The following is a 20,744-nucleotide window of genomic DNA, read 5'->3' on the forward strand; positions in this document are numbered from 1 at the left end:
ATACGAATAACGTTAAAAAACAAAATTATGCAAGCATAATGTGTCGATTTCATTTTATAATGTTGTGTGTGTTTCATTAATAAGTAGTTTAATTATTACTATGTTTAAATAAACTTAGAAAATAAACAGTTATGCCACTCGTGTTATTATTCATCTTGTTACTTAACAAGGGCCGCCTAACTATTTGCTGACATGAGAAATCAAATCAATTAGTTGTTCTATTCGTCTCTTTAATATTCAGGACGACCATGTCTAGATTGTTGTTGTGCAGTGTTGCGAGAATTCCTTTAACAAACAAACTCTAATAGATATTTTCAACACACCTGTTTAGCCACTTTGCTACTATGTGCAAAATGAGAAGTCTGACGACTTTTTATTTCATGCCTTCATTTGTAATACTCCCATATTGAAGGGAATTCGCAGATAAACGATTTCAGCAATATCTAAGGTGAATTAATGCAGAATTCATCTAGAAATTGCAAATAAGATAGAATACGTTAGTGCCTTTCATGATTCAAGACAGATGTTAAACATTTTGTCAGTTTACTATATATAGCTGTACGCTTCAACATTCTTACAACAGTAATTCATAATTTTTTTCAGCAGTTGATTCGGGTATAAAATTTTAAAACACTTACAACTACATATTAATAAAGATGAACCTTATAACTAAAATATAAATAACAGTCGAAGTTGAATTATTTTCGTTTTAAGATCACGGTAACAAACACATATTAAATAGGGTTTGCTTAAACATTTTTGAGATTCCTGTTACGTAGATGAAACATTTGTTCCATACCGAAATAGTACTTTTATTGTCGATATTTTTAGTTGATATGTTTATATGATTTAAGTATCAGATATGAGCCTATTGTAAAAGTAAAATGTCAATTAAAGCTACTTAATTTGCTTATTGAATTAAAACCAGTAATATTTAATTACGAGATTATAGCCTAGTGAATACGATATTACAATGTATAGACGCAGAAAGTAAACATCCACAACAATAACAACAACAACGAAACAGATTTTAGCTGTTTGAAACAGTGTGTTTTTACAAACTTCAAATGCTTTAACGCGCATTGTTTTCTAACTTGGAGAAAGGTGTCTCTGTTGTTGTTCTAAAAACCAAAAGAACTTTATCAACTCAAAACTTGCTTGAAGACGTTGGGAAGTATTACAGCGTTTGAGCAATATATTTCTAAAGGAATTACATATTTTCTTTCATTTCGTACATTTTGATTCCAAAAAAAAAAAAATTGCCGGAAGAAATGTTAGTTAACACACTAGATGTATTCTTTACAAATCTAGTGCTGAAGTATGAATTATTCGTTGGTCTTTTATCAGTTGAGAAGTTGAACTTGAAAGACACTCGATTCGTAATATATGGGTCACGGGTTCGAATCCCCGTCTCACCAAACATGCTCGCCATTTCAGCCGTGGGGGAGTTAAATGTGACGCTCAATCCCACTATTCGTTGGTAAAAGAATAGTCCAAGAGTTGGCGGTGGGTGGGGATGACTGGCTGCCTTTCCTCTAGTCTTACACTGCTAAATTAGGGACAGCTAGCGCAGAGAGCCCTCTAGTAGCTTTGCGCAAAATTCAAAAACAAACAAACAATACAAAAATCCATTAAAAAACACACACATAATAATTTAACTAATTAGTAGCACATTCCATCTCTTCAAAGAGGTGTGCAGGTGATTTAGAAATTTCGACGAACAATATTTTTTGTTATTAAGCAAATGGTCGATGATTTTTGTTTGAAAACTCATTATTTGCCTTCCCTCCAAATTTTTGATTAATAAATTAGACCTATCGAATTTCGAAAAAATAGCTCCAACTAGTTAATAGAATCATCCTAATTCATTCTAAGTAGTATTTTATTCTTCTCGTTTAGAAACGTGTTTGTTTGTTTCAGAATTTTACCCGCTGCTACACAAGGGCTATCTGTGCACAAATGCTCACAATTTTGACCTTATAGACTTGAGAAAGAACTTTGATAAACAGCTCATACAGTTATCTCTTAGGTTATCCTCATCTGATGGAAGAGTTGTTTTTGACTGTGACTTTCATATAGCATTTATGATCTTGAGGTGAGTTGTGTGTTTTTGGAAAATACGTTTGCGAACCATGAATCCTTGGATTCATAATCTAAGGATGCTCTCCAATAGACCATGAGGGTCGCGGTTTCGAATCCCCGTCACACCAAACATGCTCGCCCTTTCAGCCTTAGAAGAGTTATAATGTTATAGTCCCACTGTTTGTTGGTAAAAGAGTAGCCTAAGAGTTGACAATGGGTTGTGATGACTAGCTGCCTTTTCTCTAATCTTACACTGCTAATTTAGGTGCGGCAAGCGCAGGTAACCCTTGTGTAGCTTTGTGCCAAATTCAAAAACAAATATTACACCTGTGTTTAAAGGGTTCATTTTTCCATACAAGTAATTAGCATTAAAAGTGACGGATAATCCGAAACCGCAACCCTCAGATCACAAGTCGAGCGCTCTAATCACCTGGTCATGCCGGGCCGAACATAGATGTATAAAACCTATGTTTATAAAAGGTTATTTCAAATCTATATTTTCATTGGATAAATATTAGCTTTAGTAATTAATTATAAATACATTAAAACTTTACTCTTACCTAAGTCTAATAATTTTATCTGTTGATAGTTCTCGTCAGTTTGAGAAAATAGTAAACTTTAAGATCCATGAACTGTAGTTTTCAAGCAGTGTAAATGTACCATTTAATTCCTAAGAAAGGTAACCTTGTTCACTAATTTCTGAATTTCTGTTTTGTTGGTAAAATATAAGCACAAAAACACAACAATATCATATAAATCATTTTTTGTCACAAAAACCTCAGACATAACATACTTAGAAGAAATATAATGCAAGTATTCTAAACTTTTGTACTGCGGTGATCTTGTTTGATAATTGAAAAATGGAAAGTGTTGACACCGAAAGCTTATTTTAACTCAGAAATGATTTATTGACAAAAAATACTTTGATTAAAGTAAAAGTTGCAAAGAAACGAGTTAATATTACAACATGTGTATTCCTATTTTTTTTAAATTGAATAAAATAATTGCATTTCTTTTTTTCTATTCCATTTATCTTAGTCAGTGTTTTTCCATTCTTTTTAGTCGCGGCGCTTTCTAACTCCGCCAAGTTTCACAACAAAAAGAATTTTCGCAAATGACAACAGCAGAATCAGCAACTGTTTAACCTGTTTGTAATAATTTTTAATTAAAATGTTTGTAAGTAGTGAGTAAATACGAAATAAAAAACTGGTTTGATAACAAAGTGATAGTTTTGTCATACAGCATCGTTTCCAACTCTTATGTTTCTTCTGTTGTTATTACCGTGCTCTTCTGCCCAGACATCTGTACACATACTTTCAGTGGGTACGCCACACAGTTTGGAAAACACCAACCTAAGTTATTGCATAGCTAAGGTTAAAGAGTTTAATAATATGAACATTATCTCATAACACATAGAACAGGCTTTTAGGAGATTGAAGATACGTAAATAAGATGCACAGAACGTCACAGTCAAGAGCTGTTTAATCACATGTCTGTATGTAAGCTACATGTGACATTGCTGATCAAACTTTTTTCACTTCCACCCGTAAATTCCCTGTAAATAAGTTCTATCAACCACATAGGCTAAACCTTCTTCATACACACCTGTACATAAGCTGTTTGCAACATCGTAAACTAAATGTTTTTCAAAAACAACTTTCAAAAAGTTGTATATAACATAATAGGCCAAACCGTCTTCACATTTACTTGTAAATGAGCTATTTCACCAAGTGGTCATGCATTGATGTCAATACTAAAATCGTTATAGACTTCTGAAACTGTGAAGTTATATTAGACTTTTCCAGACTCTCTTATGTACATATTTATATATCCCTAGATCTGGATGGAAATAGATTTTTTTCATCAAAAAGATATGAAAGCAGTAATTAATTAATTAAATTTTATAAAGATATTATCTTAAATAGATTTTGTTATTCCTGAAGGTTTAACCAGTGGCAGGAAAAATTAGCTGATATTGAACAAAACAATATACCTAGTTTAAAACAATAAGTAACAAATTGCGAAACAAAATTTTATAAAGTAATTTCATAAAACGGAATGAATATCATGCTAAATTACCAAAAACGAGTATGAAAAAGAATACATTGGAATCTGGCTTTACAGCGTGGTGAAGGTGCAACGATGGAAAGCTATGAATTATGTACCACTTTTCACATTATGAGTAAAAACACTGATAATGAATTTTGTCCTATTGCAATACGATGATGGGTTGGTCATGCTCGGAATAATTATTTTAGTTGTGTTGTAAATGAACACATAGCTAAGGTTAAAGAGCTTGAATAATATGAACAATAATAATATGAATAATATGATGGGTTGGTCATGCTTGGAATAATTATTTTAGTTGTGCTGTAAATTAACATTTATTAAACACGGTTTTAAAACTGTGCTAAATTATTTTAGGAAGGCAATGTGCATCGTATGATTTTTGGTATTTATACTTCTATGAAAAAGATTATTCTGAAATATTTGAGGTACGTAGTTTTACCATTATCTTAAGAAAAAAGTGTAATTTACAGTTACTATGCAAGACAAGAAAAAAAACACACAAATTTCACAGCTTAAAATACTTAAAGAGTCTATGGTATGATAGAGATTCTGATAAATAATAAAATCAAGTAAGGTTCATCCTTGCCCCAAGAGTAAGACAAGATTGTAGTCTGATTCTGGACAGTTGCCTATAACAAAACCATTGTCACCAATGTGTTTAAACTCACTACTGTTCATTCCTCCTAAAAATAGTAATAAAAAATAAAATAAAATAAATCAACAACTTGTAATTTTTGGCTACAAAATCTTTTAAGCAACAATCTAGAAATTGTCCTAAGAAACACATATAGATAAATTTTGGCTTATTATTGATTTTATAAGAAATCTTTCCCTGATTATTTGACAAGATAAAGGTACCTAGCACTATAATTCTTGTGATTTACTGCCTTCATATGCCAACAAAACTGTGTTTCAACTGCTCAAAATTGAAAATTATGTAGCCTGAGAGCAGATGAGGTCACTGATAACACAATAACAAAACAAAATACAATGTTTTAAGGAAAATGGTAGGTTATATCCGTAGGAACACTGAATAGCCCCAACATTAAGAGTTGTTACAAGCAGTTGCATAACCATTAAGTAGTAATTATTACATTTTCATTGTTTTTTAAAGTAGTCAATCCAGGAAAACTTGTTAAATGTGTATCCAAGTTTGAGAGATAATAATTCTGGCCAACCCTGATCTTTCGACATATACAGAAACAACTTTGGATTTCAATCTTCCTACTGAACGATTCCCACGTGTTTCCAAATACATTTCTGTTCATTCTTCTTTATGCTACTAAGTGCTACGTTTTATCAAAAGTTCTAATGATTTTGGAAATTTAAAATAATTTTGAGTTCATAATTTAAAGTGATGGAAAACTAACATATTTGATATTACTAACAATAGGATGATTAATTTCTCAGCACGTTCATTCTCAGGATCTGATTTTGTGTTAATGGTTGTGTTTGCTGAGAGATAATATGTTTAAACGTTTCGTCCAGTAACAAATTTAAATGAATGTATTATCTATTTGTCTATATTTTATCAACAGTTATTAGTTTTCGTCTCCATTGGGAATAGCACGGATACCCTTTGAGTAACTTTGTTCTTTATAAAATACAAACAAGCAAAGTAGTTTTGATAATTTTTCATTAAAAAACAACTAAAGCAACAGCAAAGCTTTCGATGCATCATATTAAGAAAGTTGTCTTTTTTAACGACCACTTAAAGATTAACATCATGAGTAGATACAAAAACAAAATCAGTAAAACTACTAAACAAAGTATAAAATTACTAGGTAGATGATAATAAATAAGAGTTCGTTGACATGATAATATGATTTTTACATTTTCACGTTACTGGTGAGAGTTAAACTGTAGATCTATCTAACGTTAAATAAAATTTTATTTTTTAAAGGTAAAGGGGGGCCCGGCATGGCCAAACGTGTTAAGGTGTGCGACTCGTAATCTGAGGGTCGCGGGTTCGCATCCCCATCGCGCCAAACATGCTCGCCCTTTCAGCCGTGGGGGCGTTATAATGTGACGGTTAATCCCACTATTCTTTGGTAAAAGAGTAGCCCAAGAGTTGGCGGTGGGTGGTGATGACAAGCTGCCTTCCCTCTAGTCTTACACTGCTAAATTAGGGACGGCTAGCACAGATAACCCTCGAGAAGCTTTGTGCGAAATTCAAAAAACATTAAAGGTAAAGCCTCACCGGTGAATATGACAGAATGACAAAAACGTCTATTATGTTCAAACAAATTTACAATTTAACTTAATCAAGAAGTGAGAAAAACATAATTCAAACTCAAAATTTAAATAGCAAGTAGATCCCGGATCAAAAATGAATTTTTGTTTCTGGGAGAGATCTTCTAAACATATAGATTAACTACTGTATTAAAGTGAAAGTTTGTTTGTGAATAAAACAAATGCACTTGTCAATACTAGCATCAGGTGCTTAAACTTTTCTTATATTCCTTAAAACTTCACGTAGTTAACAAATGGTTGTTCCTGTTCGTTCAGGGTCTCAGCGAGCTCAACGATGTGCTTCTTTGTCACGAAATTGTTTGGGACTTCTTTTAACAGCAGTTTGATGTGTTTCTGTATTTCTGGTTTGTTCCTGGATTCTTCTCATTGAATCTTGCCTCATAACTTAGTGAACAAGGCTATCTCCTTTTTGTTCTTTTCTTTTATAACTTACATCCTGACGTTTCATTTTCTTTCTCAAAGTTTCAGACTTTCTCCGTAATAAGTCACTTTTACATGATTTTTGATGTTTTTCATCATTTTATATTCATACTGAAGTAAAAAAAAATTGTGAAACTTACGAAGATCGAGTTACTACAAACTTTCTTCAAATTTGTATACAACAAACTCTGTACCAAAGACTTACGATTCATTCAGTCACATAACAGTTCTATTCATAACGTACACTTGAATTCTACAGTAGAAAAAACACTACACTTCTGAAATATTACAATGATTCTTCAATAGGTTTTCTTGGTTTGTTTATAATTTCGCGCAAAGCTACACGAGTGCTATGTGCGCTAGCCGTCTCTAATTTAGCAGTGTAAGTCTAGAGGGAAGGCAGCTAGTCATCACCACCCATTGCCAACTATTGGGCTGCTCTTTCACCGTATGGGATTGACCGTAATATTATAACGCCACCAAGGATGAAAGAGCAGGCATGTTTGGTGCGACGGAGATTCGAACCCGCGACCCTTGGATTACGAGTCGAGTGCCTGAACCACCTGATCATGCTGGTCCCTCTTCAGTAAGATACTCACTTTGAAATTCTGCATTAAGCTCACTTTATCACAACTCTAAAGTTTTATTACGAAAATTAATTTCATTAGTAATAATAAATGTAAAAATGTAGATTATATGTAATGGATTTAATGTTATATATTTATTTTAATATATATATTTGTTTCAGTTTAATGCATGTGACTTATATTATTGGATGTGTATTGCGCAACTCCCGCCTGTTCTCTAAATTCGTAGAAGATTCGGTAGAGTAAGAATCAACATTATATGTTTTGAGAAAACGCTAGCTTATTCGAGAAACAGTAAGAGAATATTGTTGGTCAGCTACACTCAGTATACTATAAGCTTTGGAAGCTAGAATTGTGACAAACGCTTATTAATCAGAAAACTACAGGTATTTGACAGGATCATTTGTAGGTTTCGAACATTATATATACAAGCTCTTTAACTTCTGTGAATTGACTTCCAACATTAGTCTTCCTACGAGGACATTAGATACAGTGGTCGACGAAAAAGTTCCGTATGCTTCAAGCTAGTTAGTCGTCAAGGAAAGTGCACCTGTTTATCAACATAGAACTAATTTATTCTCCGTAAACGTCTAGAAAAAGATTCAGTTTGAAAAGAGATAGAAAACGTATTATTGCTTGTAAGTTTGTGAAGCTCTTGTATATGAACCATTATATGTAATAGCTGTTAATAAAAGTTGTATTCTTGTTTGTAATTAAAATATATTTTTGTTAAGAAAGAAAATTCTGTATAAAACACGTTGTTAGGAAATGCCCCATATTTGATATGTATTGACATTCACGTAACTTCTAAACTCAAATCACATTCACGGCTGTATGAAATCGTAATAAGTTAGCATATGCAATATAATGAATCTGAGACTCGTCCGAGATAAATAATAATATGTAATATACTAAAAATGAAATAAGTACCATTTATCTATTAAGGAAGTGATTTAGGGGGAAGCGTTTTAAAATAAGGTTCTGTTACTTCTCTTAATTTTAAGGAAAGTCTATGTTATAACATTTTTCATTTTGTGCAACATAAAGCTGTTATCGACTTATTTCTTAAATAAAGTAAACATATGCACTACATGAGCGTTTTTTGTAAGAGACCAACTCGTAATGAAACTTTGTTATGAACTTCCCTTTATGATGTTGAAAAATCATGTGAAGTTTCATCCAAATCGGACTAAAAGTGTGGGATAAGTGTTCGAGCAGGTAGGCGGACATTATACTCTTATGTATACAGATTTAGTTGAATGCGAGTACTTGTTGATCAAAGTTTTAAAACTGATATGCCTTTGTTCAACACTATTCTGAGAAGTGGCTGTGATGGCGCGAGGTGGGATTAATGAACATTTATGTCTACTCAGCCATCTAAAACTTATGTTGTCAATACAACAACTTGAACTACCGGATTGTTTTGATTGGCTACTAACGATCGTGCAGATCATGGCACGTTATTTCGGCATCAGTCTGAGAAATCTGAAGTTAGTTTATTTTAAAATACATGTATCTAAAAAGTGTCACTGTATATACTAACATAACCCTAGAAACTGTAAACAGTGTTAGGTGATAAGAAGGATACTGTAATATACTCACTTTAATATTTAACATGGTGCATTCCTGTTTATTTTTACGGAAGATATAAAAAGCCATGTGTTTAGACAGAAATATGATTTTTCTTAGCTAAAGCGTAACAGAGCTATCTAATGTTGTGTATGTATATAATAGCATGTATTTGTTCTTCGCTACGTCATAGCACAGTCAGGTCATGTCGAGTTTGCTAAAAGAAATATATTTCATTTTTAGCTGAGACATCAAAAATCTAGTTTATGCCGTGTGCATGGTAGTTTATACTATACTTATAGTATAAGTAATTATACTTATACAATAATTATGACGTACTTCGATACGTAACTCGGCAAGAGTCGGGTGTTGTGTGTGTAGCTAGTTTAACTGTTGTAATACTGTCGATGTTATCTTTCTTGAAACTTCAATTTTTTTATTTTTACTATATGAATGTATTGTTACATCATGGTATCTCGTAATTCTTAGAAAGTTTGAGGTAAGATATATGTGTATATATGTACATATAGTGACCCAGCGAGCACAAGTCAGGAAAAAAAATTATTAGTGAAAGAAAACGTTAAATTAGCCAGAGTGTGAGTGATTAGTGTTAACGGGTGATGTCGTATAATGAGTTTCACAGCTTAACAGAGATAAGGGGCATAATTTGTCTTGTCAAGGGGTGTTCTAAAGCAACTGAACCCGCTTGTGTGGACTTTGACGAAAAAGAGAAAATTATTTAAAGCTCTTGATAGAAATGTGGTAACATACTGGGTAACGTAAGTGAATTATTCACTGATACTATTGTGATAAGCGTAGAGAAAATAATTCATCCTATATGTTAAATTTTAAAATAATTGAATCAACCAATGTGGACTTTTAACAAGAAAAGATAATTATTTAAAGTTTTAAATAAAGCTGTGATATCCTGTAATGTAAAGAAATTTTGCAATTATATCGGACTTGTTTTGAATATATTATTTTAAAACAAATGAATCGTGTGCTGTTTGTTTATTCTTTGACTTTATTGCTAGTAAATCACAGACACCTTTTGTAGAAAATCCAAGTACACTCATATAATTAAAACTCTGACAGTGTAAGAGCGAGTAAAGCTATTTCATGTCATTTGTATAGAATGAAATATATTTCTTTTGGCTAAGACATAACAAATCTCTTTTTCGTCGTGTGTATGCAAGAAATATATTAGTTCTTGATTAAGACAAAAAATATAGCGCGTGTTATGCACCTAGGACGATATCTGTAACTTCTTATTTATAATCAAAGCTAAATGGTCATGTTTTATAAATGTAAATCTTTTACTTTGGCTGAGATATAACAAATCTGGCTAATTTCATGGGTAGAGAAGGATATATATAATTCCTCTTAGATAAGGCCTAATAGAATTAGCTGATGTTCTCTGTATAAAATGATATATTTTTATTCTTTGTTAAGACACTAGCTAACCTAAGACGTAAGAAAATGAGCTATTTAAAAAACTGAATGCATGCCTTTATAATTAACTACATAAAACGACATTTGCGGACAATTAAAATATTAAAAAACGAAATCACAGTGTTGATAATTGCTAAAAAAATCTTATTTATTAAAATAAGTGTGCCGTAAAATTATTCTACGTGTTTTGGTGAAACTCTAGGTCGCCATAATCAGTTTTCAGAGTTCAGAATCAGTTACTGATTTATGTCACTAAATAACATTTAGTTTACCTATATTATATACCCTTAGAGCCATATCGATCTCTAATACATATATATTTGCCTAGCAGAAGTGACAAGGAAAATCTCAATTTGTTAAGCCTTAATAAAAATATATCTCCAAATCTAAAGTACTTTTAAATACCCGTTCATTACACAATCACAGGTTAGCTTAATAATTTCATTCATTTCTAATAGTGAAAACACCTTACAAGCTAACAATGGTGTAATGCTAAATAAAGAAGTACCAGAACACAATTAATCGTGTAAAGTGGGATTCTTTCGAAGTAGTGGCGGTACGCCGTTCAGGCTAAAAAAAAACACAGGTAGGACATGCCCGTGCCAGCTCCACTTCACTAAACTCCTTTAAGTTGGTAATCTATTCTCAAAACCTAAAAACCTGGTATTTTGTTGTTATTTTTAGCAAGAGCCACTTAAGAATGAACATTATTGAGAAATTAACTTTATCAATGGATGGAATGATGAATCCGTATAATACACGATAGGACGTCATACAGAGTTCCAATTTCATATTTGTCTGTTTGTTTTGAATTTCGCGCAAAGCTAACGAGAACTACCTGCACTAGCCATCTATAATTTAGCATTGTATGACTAGAGGAAAGGGAACCAGTCATCATCACCCATCGCCAACTTTTGGGCTACTCTTCTACCAACGACTAGTGGGATTAACTGCACATTTTATCGCTCCCACACTTGAAAGGACGGATACATTTGGTGTAACGAAAATTTGAACCCACGACTCTCAGATTACGAGTCGAGCACTGTAATCACCTGGCCATGCCGGATCTCAATCACGAGTACCAAAACTAGCTGATGCTTGCACAGAATAAACTGTATTTCTTCTTACTGAATAGATAAGATGAATGTCAAAAAAAACTTTGAAGAAATTAAAACAAAATTAACTCAAAAATATATAGTTAAGAATAACTAAAATAGCACAAAATATAGAAAAACATAGAATATATAACCTTTATATTTAACAAAACTTATTCAGTGGAACGTAGTACTGGATTATCTTTGTATAGTAATAAAAAACGTGTCAGGGAAAATGACAAAATATTTTACCTTGTTTTGAAGCAAAGGAAAGTATTGATGTTTATGGATAAAAATAAGACTTTTATCAAATTATATTGTTAATGATAACTACGTATTTAAAGTTGTTATTTCAGAATTTGCTTTAAAATACACAGGTTACGTTATAAGTGCATACATACAAAATGTGTAAGGCAAGTTGATATTCTTAAAGAATTTTGTCTGGCTGCAAAAAAAACATGTAAATGATAATTCCAGTTCTAATCGTCATGTGCAAAATCTTACGGTAATTAAATTACGATTTATAATCACACGAAATATAAACCTTTATTTAAATTCAGGCATATATTAACAAATATATAATATACATCTTGTGTTTTTTTTAATATTTACAAAAGGAAAAATACTCTATATTTATCAATAACAGTATAACGTAATAAAAAATACCTCCATTTTAGGAAATATACCACTGTAATAACCTTTATGTCATGTTTAGAAGCGATAAGCAGAAATATTTTTGTATCTCAGAACGGTTGGTATGGGCATTAACACTTTTATTAATAAAGCAGAGATCAACGTTTCGACCTTCCTTGGTCATCTTCAGGTGATTTGTTTGTTTGTTTGTTTTGGAATTTCGCACGAAGCTACTCGAGGGTTATCTGTGCTAGCCGTCCCTAATTTAGCAGTGTAAGACTAGAGGGAAGGCAGCTAGTAATCACCACCCACCGCCAATTCTTGGGCTACTCTTTTACCAACGAATAGTGGGATTGACCGTCACATTATACACCCCCACGGCTGGAAAGGCGAGCATGTTTAGCGCGACGCGGGCACGAACCCGCGACCCTCGGATTACGAGTCGCACGCCTTACGCACTTGGCCATGCCAGGCCCATCTTCAGCTGAACAAAGAGAGATTTGCAACTGAACGTTGCCGGGCACGTGTCTTAGGGACGAGAGTATAACGGATACTGGATTGTAGGGGGGCGTTACAGTTAAATATTTATTAGTATAGGTATAAAGGTTTTCCTTTATAATGGTTTAATTTTGGTTTTAGTTGTTGTATAAGTAGGGCTTCTTTGATTTTGAGTTTGTTTATATTTGTTTCCCTACTTAATATCTGGGTATTTTCTATGGTTATGTTGGCTATATTTTCGCTGATGTCAGGAACATATGTATGCATCAGTGTAAAGTCTTGTAGTTTTTTGTATCTAAGGATTTATTGTTGTTTGTTTGTTGTTGATCCAGGCGTGAGTGTATACTTTTTTGAACGGATTTTGGAGGAAATTTGTTGATGTTGATGAAGTGTTGTATTATTTTGTTGATTTCATTGTTAATTTTATCGGGTGAACTCAAAATATCAAGAAACCAAATAAATATTTTGAGTTTTTGTTTTATTTCATGTGCTGAGTCCCAGGGAATGTATAATCCAGTATGGATGATTTTTCTATGGATTTTCCACTCGTACAGGATGGCCCGGCATGGCCAAACGTGTTAAGGCGTGCCACTCGTAATCCGAGAGTCGCGGGTTCGCATCCCCGTCGCGCCAAACATGCTTGCCCTTTCAGCCGTCGGGGCGTTATAATGTGACGGTAAATCCCACTATTCGTTGGTAAAAGAGTAGCCCAAGAGTTGGCGGGGGGTGGTGATGACTAGCTGCCTTCCCTTTAGTCTTACACTGCTAAATTAGGGACGGCTAGCACAGATAGCTCAAGAGTAGCTTTGTGCGAAATTAAAAACAAAACAAACTGTTTTGAATTGTGTATCAGTTCTAGTGATTTAAGGTTAAGAAATGCTGTTTGGTTAGTTTTTTCCTGTTCACAGGTGAACTTAATGTTGGGGTGTAAAGAATTAACCTATGAATCATTTAACTAAAGCATCGGTAAATACATAACGTGGGCATTTTCTAAATATGTAACATCAGCCGGCTCCTTTTTCAAAGACTCTTTTAACTTTAAATCGATTCTTAATCAACTAAATCATAAAACCTTAATGGCCATTTTTGATGTAATCTACCTCTTCACAGAAGTCTCAACCACTGAAGCCTGCAGGATGGCTTTAGAACTTTATATCCAAGACCCCAACCCATTGATACACATCCCCATCAATCAATTAGAATTCACTACCACCAAACTAACTTTATGTTTAATAACCAATCATACTCACAAATAAATAACCTAAGTATAGAGAATCCCGTGTCAACAGTTCTAGTCAACATTTTATGACTCAGGTTGAATCACAAGCGATCAATTCAGCCTTACACCCACCACTATACTGGTACAGGTATGTTGACGACACAGTTGTTGTATTCATATCTACTGAACACACACTTAATTTTTCAACCACGTAACTCTATACACCCTGATATTAAGCTCACCTGTGAACAGGTTACAGGTTACATTTTACTATTTACTGTCTGAGAGTTTGAAAAACTTAATGTCGAAAACAACTTTTTTATTTTATTTGTGATACTAACCACATAAGTATATATATATATGTTGCTAGTATTCTATATCATTTCAACACAAAACTTTCACATAAGCCACTTGAAGCTAAAGGAAATATATAATAATAATAAAAACAATGCCATATTTCGTGAATTAAAAACAGTTCAACTGACCTTCCATGTTTTAGTTCATTCATCCTTTTTAAGCAGTTTGTACCTATTCACTATTTTTTTCTAGCTCACAAATTTTTATATTAGTAGACGTTTTATGAAGAAAACAAAGGTGTACTTCTACTTATTTTAACTTCCGCATGTTAACGGCCTGGTGCACCTGTCTTCAAACCGACTAGCGTGTGTATACAGTACGGTAATAACACGAAATGAGTTAAAGTTAGTAAACAAAAATAGTATTTTTATTCCTTTTATCACTCACCTATTCGGTTATTTAATTATATGTCAGACACACGGTTAAACAAAGGGTCGGGGAAAACCTTTAAAAGACATTTTGATTTAGTAGCAGAATCTTATTAGAAAGAAATATATTTTCATTCGACTCGTATGTGAGGTAATCAGTCCATCGCATGTATTTGGATTGAAATTCTGATAAATCTTATTATTTTACAGTGAAGATTGTTTTTATTAGAGCAAAGCCACACTGGATTATCTGCTGTGTCCACCGAGGGGAGTCAAATCTTGGATTTAAGCCCGTAACCTTACCATTGTCCCATTATGGAACATGCAGTAAAAATCTACTCTGCTGTTTTTAGTTCGTGTTCATGTTTGGCGCAACACGTTATAAATGATTGTTTATGAACATACACCTTTCCACGAAAAATTCTCAAGTGTTTGCTTTCTTTACGTATAATAACTTCCTATCAGAGTAAGCAATGCATTTAGAACGAAATTCAACAATAACCTCACCATTAGATTAGCTAATTAAATATATATATTTCTCGCGTTTTCACTTGTATATATATATATGTGTATATATATAAACCATTATTTGAGGAGTTTGTACGTGCGTGCCTGTTCATAACTCGCAAACAAGTGAACCACCTATCAACAAACTTGACAAACCCAGGAAAATAAATGATTGGTTAACATTTGGATCCGGACTACAAATGTTTTTCACGCCATTTTGCTTCTACAGGTATAAATGCTTCAAATGACTCATATAAAAAAGAGATACACTAGGGAAATTAAAACAAATAATTCGATTCTTTTGGCTTCCATCCTGTTGCATTAGGTCCAAACTTGTAAACCATCCTTTTCCCTAATACTGGTAACAAAACTTGTCTCTTGTAATAATATCTAAAATAAAAACACAGGACGTGAAAATGTGAGTGCTAGTGGTTACATAAGTTGAACATTAATAACATTCTTATTCATGGTTTGCATATTTCCATAGCTTGTACAACTTTCAATACAAATGTTTCTTTGAAATCTATAGCTGTGGAATTTTATTAATATCTTTTAAAAGTGTATTTGTTAGTGTAGACTTTGCATGCTTGCAAATATTTATAAAAAACACAAATGCAGATAGTTTAGTACACCGTATTAAATAAATAGTTTGGGTTTTGATCGCAATAGCATAAAACTAACACATTCAGAGTATCATTTGAATACCTACCAATTGTAATATTCATCTGGAAAGCAGAAAAACTTCTAGTAAACAAAAGGATTACTTTAAAAATTAAAGAACATGAAAGCATCTTTACAATTTATTTTGGATCGTATAGGAAAACTAATGTGAAGGAAAACAAAATTTAACATCTTTGTTAATCTATGCGATAAAGGAATTCTGTTATTTTTTGTTAATGTCTAATTTTTATTAAACTAATATATCATTTCGAAAGAACAGTTACTGAAGCTCTGAACATAAAAATTAATATATATTTATTGTAATCTAGAACATGTTTAAAATTTTTAGAAAGTTTTATATGCTTTCCAATTCAAAGCATTTCTCCACAAAATGTACATTTAAGAAATCACATAATTAAGCATATTGGAAACAAAAAATTCTTATATGGAATCTTCCTATTAAAGAAAGAGCTCGTGCACTTCAAGTTATGCTAAAGCTCTTTACATAAAATAGTTACAAAACCTCATGGTATTTCATAATTCTACCATAAAGTATATCAAGAAACGTTCAAAATATATTTTTGTACTTTCCCTTGACATTTTATGAAGTATACATAAAAGTCAGAGATGCCTAAACATATTTAATTTTTAAATAACGTCAAATTATTAAGTAGTAACAAATATTATCTTCACTGATTGTTATGCAGCTTAGACACATATAAGTATACAACTCATATAATAATTAAAAATCTTGTTTTAACTTAAATCAGTATAAGCCAATACTGGTATAAAGTTTGCTATATTGCAACAACTACAAACATTGGTGTATGACAGTTTTAGTCTAAAGTGGGCCATGTTACAACAGTGCAGAAAATAGGACAAATTTCAAGAACTCTAAACTGCACAACGTAAAACATACTTAAATACAGCGTAGAGTATGATTGGACAAACATGTACAGCTGTTCTTTTGGTATGTATAAGGTGTTTTGAGCTTATGTTAGTCAAACACATATACAAACCTATTGTATATAAAAGAGGGTGTGCTTTTGGTATAATTACCTTATAAACAGATCAACATTTTGTTCAGACAATTTTTCTGTAGTTCGTGTAAAGACAAAAGTTATAGGGCTCCAGGGTTATTTTGTAAGAAGGAGTATCTGCTAACCGATATTACCCAGAATTCACCGCTCTCACAATATTATTTGGGCAAGGCAGCGTGTAAACTTACAGTTAGGAAATTGGCGACATGTCATCTTTTAGGATAAGTCACGTTTCTAGCTTTTCAAAGTTGATCGTAAGATTCGTTTTCGTCGTTCGCCTAGATAATGATTGTGTTTCCCACAGAGAACACACGAAGATGGTGCAGTACATGTTTGGGCAGCTGTTCATCATGATGTGGAAAATGCTCTTTATATCCTCCAGTGAAACGTCAATTTGGCAATAACCGTGTTTCAGTGCATGTATTATACAAGATTACCTCGATCAAAAGGACGTCAAAAAGTTTACCATGGCCATTAAAGTCTCTATAATGTAATCCCATTGAGAACTGTTGGACAGAACTAAGCCTGAAAGTTGCCAAAAATGACCATAAAAATAGTAGCTTAGCTGCAGTGCCTTCTAGTCACGAGGTGGGATGAAATCATGGTGGATTAGATCAATATCCTGATTGACAGCTGCCATGCCGCCTTTTAGACGTTATTAGAATACAACAAGGGCTAAACAAGAACCAAATGTTTAATATGAACTGGTATAAGGTTACACACGCTATTTATAATAATTTTATGTTATATTTTGTCAGTAATTATGTTTTGAGAAGATTCTGTTGTAATAGATAAAATACTGAATTGCACATATTTTTATACAGATGTCTGATAAAAGTGTTTGCTATTCCAATAAATTGCTTAATATATTATGCATCTCTCAGTTTGAGAGAGATAATAATATTATCGGTCAATAACTCCGGAAGATGTTATTAACATAGGTAATATTTCATTTGTTAGCCTGTTCAGGCTTAAGGCGAAATATGCTAACAAAGTGTTATTGAACTGTCGGACGGTATTATATCTATATCTTTTTTTCGAGGGTTGAATGTACCTTACAAGACCCATTTCTAAAGATGTTTTGTACCGATGTCACTTGATCTGTATGTTACTCCACCATATTGAACATTTGGTTCTTAAATACTCATCTTAAGTGAAAAATGATCACTATTATTTTTTGATATTGTGTGATATGATATCATAAATACACTCAGTTATGTACAAAAAACATGTTGTTTGAATTTAAGCACAAATCTACACAATGGACTATCTGTACTCTGTCCACCATGGGTTTCAGATCCATATTTTTTTAACAAAGGCGACATTTACATCATTGATATCGTGTGAAGCTATACTGAATCTTTTGTTGATATGAACTGCTATAAGGGAATACTTGAAGCCAAGTATAGTGGCATTGAATGAAACAGAAGTTTTGTGATGTCACTTGCATGACATCATAGCAACTTGTTACTTAAAAAGAGACCTTGTGGGCAAAGGTAACATACTTAATAAATGCGCATTTGATTACCAAGAAGATTCTGACTTACCAACAGGTTTGTCAAGGAGGACTGGGAAATAAAAGCCTTCACTGCTACGAACCATGACATCAATGGTATAAATTACTTATAGTAGGGCGATTTATTCTGGAAATAACTATCAACTTGCTTGTGTGTCTGGTATTGCGCACTGATGACATGTTTCTCAGTTTAAGTGGAGAAACAGACTTTAAGGATCTTATGATTGTAATGAACAATTGATAAGTTAGCTTAGTATACATATATATATGTCTATACTGAGAACTATGACTGGAAGCTAAATTAATATTACAATGGAAGTATGTGGAAAAAAACTGTCTGCGCTTTAACTTCAATTATTATAAGAACATTTACACAAGTATTAGTTTTTAACGACCCGCCAGTTTTTGGCGTTTAAACCGTAACAAAACATTGTTGAGTACAAAAAAAAAGGTCAAATTTGACGAGACTTCGTTCTAAAGATTCACAACTATATATATAAAAAAATTACGAAGGCATTGTCCTTAGTTACCGTTAAACTATTTTATGTTTACGAATTAAGTGAAACTTATGTTTCATTATTACCTCATAGCCCTGCTAAACTTTTCGTAAGTCATCTCAGCATTCTGTTTTCGGTCACCCCACAACTTGGCGATTTTCTTTGATTGAACAAACCTAAACATTCCTTCATCTCGTCGCTCCCATCGAATGTAAGCTGGATTGTAGACTGGATTGAGAAGAAGATCGCGAATAAACTCCCATAATTTACCTGATGTTGCACCTGAAAAAGTAGGGACAGGAAACTATGTAAGGTATCCATCAATACGCATAGAATTACTGGAAACTATGTAAGGTATCCATCAATACCTATAGAATTACTGAAAATTATGTAAGGTATCCATCAATACGTATAGGATTACTGAAAATTGTGTAAGGTATCCATCAATACGCATAGAATTACTAGAAACTATGTAAGATATCCATCAACACGCATAGAATTACTAGAAACTGTGTAAGATATCCATCAATACGTATGGAATTACTGGAAACTATATAAGGTATCAATCAATACGCATAGAATTACTGAAAACTATATAAGGTATCCATCAATACGCATAGAATTACTGGAAACTGTGTAAGGTATCCATCAATACCTATAGAATTACTAGAAACTATGTAAGGTATCCATCAATACGTATAAAATTACTAGAAACTATGTTAGGTATCCATCAATACGTATAAAATTACTAGAAACTATGTTAGGTATCCATTAATACGTATAGAATTACTAAAATGTTTGCACCATTCTTCATAAACTAATAAGTATCGTACATTGAAACAACATTTATTTAGGATAGCTTAAATTATAACTATTTCGAAAAATATGTGAAAAAGGGGGTGTCGTGAAATTAGTAATTATTTAACCGATGAGTGTTAGAATTATAATATATGTTACAAAACAAGACCTTATTAGAAACTCGTGATGACGAGAAACCCACTCGAAGTGAAAATGTATTCTCAAGAGGAGTGGTATGATTATTAGCTTTTTAATTAAAATAAAGTACAGAAAAACGTTTTGATCTCCTCAGGTCATCTTCAGTTTGACATAATTTTTTTTATCCTGAAGATGACATAAGAAGATTGAATGCCATCCGTCTTGGGAATACATTCTTATTAGAAACAGCTCCACCTGGAATTTTACAACTATAATTCGGATCACAAAACAAGGCCTTATTTGGAACTGCTGTAATTTAAATTTATATCTTATCTCTTAAGAGAGCAGCTTTCAAATTTCACAAAGGTGAGAAATTAGAAAAGATCAAAGCTCAATTATGGGATATTAATATCTTTGATTTGATAATATGAAAAGAAATTCATGTCTCTTAAATTAGAACATTTACATGTCTTAAAACATGGACATGTAGAATAAAGTTATTATCCCAATTTTTAGTATATAGCGCCAACCAAAAATAAGAATGTTGAAAGTTAGTGAACAAGTCATATCTCTAAAGCATCTATCAAGTCAGCTGAATTTTTTTATTCGAAACCTGCTTGAAATAAATATCTATATAGGGTAACTGACTGTACAGCGGACATTGTCTCATAACAGCAGAGGTTTCAACAAATTTTCAAACAAACCTCTGAATTTTCTAACGAAATTGTGGTCGTAAATTATCTGACGTAGTAGTGTTTTCAAGTTATCTGATGAAACAAGCCAATCATACCATCTTCAAGTTTTTCCATCATACCTTTTACAAAGTGTTTGTACCAGGATTGACGGAAAAGACCGAAAAATGTTCCGTTTAAAAGAAATAATAGAATCTTATTATATAATATTTTTCCTAAATCGCTTCCTTAATGGATAAATGGCATTTCTTTCCTTTTCAATAATGTACATTTTCTACATTTATTATTATCAAA

The sequence above is a fragment of the Tachypleus tridentatus genome, chromosome 9, assembly GCF_004210375.1.
Source record: "Tachypleus tridentatus isolate NWPU-2018 chromosome 9, ASM421037v1, whole genome shotgun sequence".
In the NCBI taxonomy this organism is placed as follows: Eukaryota; Metazoa; Arthropoda; class Merostomata; order Xiphosura; family Limulidae; genus Tachypleus; species Tachypleus tridentatus.